The 4748-nt window shown below is 51.2% G+C and overlaps 1 pseudogene; it reads left to right on the forward strand.

The window, feature by feature from the left end:
• Nucleotides 1-376: 376 nt before the first annotated feature.
• LOC133656986 (uncharacterized protein K02A2.6-like) lies at nt 377-4404 on the forward strand (annotated as a pseudogene).
• The last annotated feature ends 344 nt before the right edge of the window (nt 4405-4748 follow it).

Consider the following 4748-nt stretch of genomic DNA (forward strand, 5'->3'; position numbering starts at 1 on the left):
TGTGTATTGAGCTGTATGTTTTGTCTGCATGGTTACACCCAGTGACCACCAGGGAGAGTGCCAGGTGGGTTCATATATGTTGGGTTGAACTTCCGTTCGGTGTGTGGCAATAAAGCTGTCTAACGTCTATACCAGCTCCCGACTCGGCTCTCGTGATTACATAGATAAGGTGAAATATGAGTATGACTGTTAGTGTTACATACTAACAGTCAGTGTACAATAATTGGCGACGAGCACGGATGCGCCTGCCGACGGATTAAGAGGCGGGTGGCGGCGAATCCGCGGAGTTTATCGACGGCTAGCGTTAGCTTAGCTTTGTTAGCATTAGCTCCGCATAGCAGCGGGGGTACGACTCACGTCGGGACGACCTGCGAGCATGGCGGGCATCCTGGGACAGATGGACGCCTTTGATGAGTCGACGGAGCAGTGGTCGACATACGTGGAGAGGTTTAAGCACTTCGTGGCAGTAATGGACTGAATGAGGGGAGGAAGCTGCCGGTGTTTTTCAGCGTGATGGGACCGGCGACGTACGGTCTACTGCGCAGCCTCATCGCCCCAGAGAAGCCGGGCACGAAAACGTATGATGAGGTAGTGACATTGTTGCAAGCACATTTCTCCCCAAAGCCCATAGTGATAGCGGAGAGATATCGATTTCATAAGAGAGATCAGGGGGAGGGGGAAACTATTACACAGTATGTAACAGATCTAAAAAAATGATCAGAGCACTGTGAATTTGGAGCTTACCTGCAGGATGCACTAAGAGACAGGTTAGTGTGTGGGTTGAACAGTGAGTCGATTAAAAAGAGGCTGTTAACAGAGAAGGATTTAACATACCAAAGAGCAGTTGAACTAGCAGTTTCAATAGAAACAGTGGCACGTGAATCTCAACAGCTTAGTAGCTCACAGAAAGTGAACGCTGTCTCTCTCTCATTGCCACCGGGCCGTAAATGCACTCGTTGTGGTAGAGTAAATCACAAAATGGAGGAATGTTTTTACAAGGACCAGTCCTGCCACAATTGTGGAAAAAGGGGGCACATAGCTCGTATGTGCAGGGAGGATAAAGGGGGACCGAAGACAACACATTTTTTTGTGGTTAAAAAGGGACAGAAAACGAAAGGAAAATTCAAAAAGAGGGCCGATCAGGTAGAGGCGGAAACTAAGCCCAGCGACCCAGAGACAACAGATTCAGATGGGGTGGGAGGCTTACATGTAGTGGATGTAGAAAAAAGCGTTAAACATGATAGCGCTGCGTCAGCGATTATCTGGGTTAGACCCAAAGTGCAGGGACAAACTATAGAAATGGAGTTGGACACAGGTGCGGCAGTGTCGATCATTTCAGAAAAACTATACAATGCTAAATTTAGCCAGTTACGCCTCCGTACCACCAACCTACTGTTGAGATCGTATACAGGGCAGGTTATGACACCCTTGGGGGTAATAAAAGTAGACGTGCGTCTCAATAAACAACGGGCACGTCTCCCCCTGTATGTGGTTAAGGGTGACGCTCTCTCTCTTTTTGGACGAGAATGGTTGCGAAAAGTAAAGTTAGATTGGACAATGATTAAAACTATTCGAGCTACACATCCCATACAGGAAGACCGCACAATGGCGACAGTACTAGACAGCCATGCCAGGGTGTTCCAAGAAGGTTTAGGTACACTAAAGGGCTTTGAGGTGGCGTTAACCCTCAAGCCGGTGCATCAACCGAAGTTCTTCCAAGCACGGGCGGTGCCGTATGCACTTCGGCCGAAGGTGGAGGAGGAATTAGAGCGTTTGGAACAGGGGGGCGTACTGTCTCCAGTACAGTTTAGTGAATGGGCTACTCCAATTGTACCCATTGTAAAAAAAAAAGGGAAAGTACGTATATGCGGAGATTTTAAAGTGACCTTGAATCCCGCGCTTTGTGCTGAACACTACCCCATTCCGAGGATAGAAGATCTTTTCGCATCGCTAGCAGGGGGGCAGCGTTTCAGCAAATTAGATCTGGCGAACGCATATTTACAGGTGCCGGTTCAGGAAAGCTCCCGTAAATATCTGACCATTACCACGCAGAAGGGAATGTTTTGCTATAACCGTTTTCCCTTCGGGATCACCTCTGCGCCGTCAATCTTTCAGCGAGTCATGGACCAAGTGTTGCAGTGCCTCCCCAACGTCCATTGTTTCCTGGACGACATTTTGGTGACTGGGGAGAACGATGCAGATCACCTAAAAAACTTAGATGCAGTGTTGGGCCGATTGGGAAAATTCGGTTTGCGAGTACAGAAGGAGAAATGTGAATTCTTCAAGAGTTCATTAGAATATTTGGGGCATGTCATTGATAAAAAAGGGCTACATAAGTCCCCAGAGAAGCTTAAGGCCATAGCGGAGGCCCCAGCCCCCATTAATGTGAGTCAGCTCCGTTATTTTTTGGGCCTGATAAACTATTATGGGCGTTTTGTTAAAAACATGGCAACCATGCTCAGCCCGTTACATGAGCTGTTGCACACCGGAGTGGCATGGAAGTGGTCACCAGAGTGTGAGAAAGCCTTTAAGGCAGCAAAAGACCATTTGCAATCAGAACAGGTGCTAACGCATTATGACCCCAGGTTGCCCCTGCGGATAGCGTGTGACGCGTCGCCATATGGGGTGGGCGCGGTACTTTCGCACGTGATGCCCGGTGGTGAGGAGAGACCCATAGCCTTTGCCTCTAGGACACTGAGCAAGGCAGAGCAAAATTATGCTCAGATTGAAAGGGAGGCGCTGGGAATTATTTTTGGGGTACGTAAATTCCACGCCTATTTGTACGGGTGCCATTTTACACTACTCACAGATCACAGACCGCTGACAAGTATATTGAGTCCCAGTAAGGCGACGCCACCTATGGCGGCCGCACGACTGCAGCGGTGGGCGTTAGTGTTAGCGGCACACAACTACACAATCCAATACAGGAAAGCAGCAGATCATGGGAATGCAGATGGTCTCTCACGGTTGCCACTGCAGGTAGCGCATGGGGAAAAGCCAGACGCAGTAGATAGGGTGACAGTACATCACCTTGAGACACTCCCAGTGGACAGTGAATATATTAGGAAGGGAACTAAATATGACCCAGTGCTCTCTAGGGTAGTAGATATGGTAGTGTCAGGCCAGTTTGTTGGAACAGTTGGGCAGAATGACGCGTTGGCACCCTTCTACATGCGACGCGACGAACTGACGGTGATCCAGGGGTGTTTGCTATGGGGCAGTAGAGTGGTGGTGCCTCCAGCGTTGAGACCGCAGCTTCTGAAGGAACTACATGCCGGGCACCCGGGCATGGTCAAGATGAAGGCCATTGCACGGAGCCATGTCTGGTGGCCGGGGTTAGACGCCCAGATTGAACAGCAGGCCAGGACATGCTCTACGTGTCAACGGAACCAAAAGAACCCGGCGCTCTCCCCACTGCACACCTGGCCGTGGCCGGGATCTCCATGGCAACGGATCCATGTGGACTTTGCAGGGCCGTTCGAAGGACACATGTTCTTGGTGGTGGTAGATGCATAGTCTAAGTGGCCGGAAGTACAGGTGATGAAAACGACGACAACGGAGAAGACTGTACAGGTCCTGAGGAGTATGTTTGCCCGCAACGGAGTACCAGAGACACTGGTTAGTGACAATGGGCCACAATTCACAGCGGCAGAGTTCGGGGCATTTCTCCGGGCAAACGGAGTGAAGCACAAAAGGTCAGCGCCGTTTCACCCCGCCACGAACGGTCAAGCAGAGCGTTTTGTGCAGACGCTGAAGCGTTCATTGAAAGCGTCTAGGGGAACATTTACGCTGCAACATCGAGTGGAGGCATTTTTACTCAGCTACAGGAATGCGCCTCACATGACGACGAGTGAGTCTCCGGCTATGCTCTTCCTGCGCCGTCGGCTCCGCTCTCGCTTGGACCTTGTGAAGCCGAACGTGTCGGCTACGGTGGAGCTGGCGCAGGAGGGCCAACGAGAACGCAGAGATCTAGTGGCTAAGGACAGACGGTTTGCAGTGGGGGAGGCCGTGCTGGTGCGTGATTATCGACGGGGGGAGGAGAAGTGGATGCCTGGACTGGTGGCATCACAAGAGGGACCGGTATCCTACTCCGTGGATGTGGGGGCAGGCGCACTCTGGAGACGTCACACAGAGCAAATGAGAGCCGGTGACCGTGCGCTTTTGATTCCCACTGGTCCAGAGCAACCAGCTGTGCCGAGTGAACTGACAATTGGGGACCAGCCGGTTGCTCCCCCCCTTCTCCGGCAAGAGGGGATGCTCTGGGAACCGGGACAGTCGCCCCCGAGCCAGGAGGGTCACCCAGACGGACAGCGGATGTTGGCGCGCCAGGCCGGAGGTATCCACTCCGGGTTACCAGAGCTCCAGACCGCCTTAATCTCTGAACTGGGGAACGTGGGTTGTTAGAGAGTCATGTCACGTTTTGGGACAGAATAATCCCCGTTGACTGACTCCGAGGTGCGGGGGTAGTCTACCCCCCGGCCTCAGTAAGCATGCATGTGTTTAAGTTTGAGTTCCCTATTTACAATAGCCCCCTAAGTGGGTATTTCAATGTATTTTATGGTTACACCGCCGATTCGCACAAAGCATCATTTTGCACATAACACACGCTCTAAGTGCTTATGGCCTAGTCTGTTTTTATAGGCTGGGGTTAATAGGGGTGGTTTTAGGTTGGTGCAAATCTGAATAAGTGGGGAGGGATGTTGTGTATTGAGCTGTATGTTTTGTCTGCATGGTTACACCCAGTGACC

This window comes from Entelurus aequoreus, linkage group LG09 (assembly GCF_033978785.1).
Source record: "Entelurus aequoreus isolate RoL-2023_Sb linkage group LG09, RoL_Eaeq_v1.1, whole genome shotgun sequence".
Classification (NCBI taxonomy): Eukaryota; Metazoa; Chordata; class Actinopteri; order Syngnathiformes; family Syngnathidae; genus Entelurus; species Entelurus aequoreus.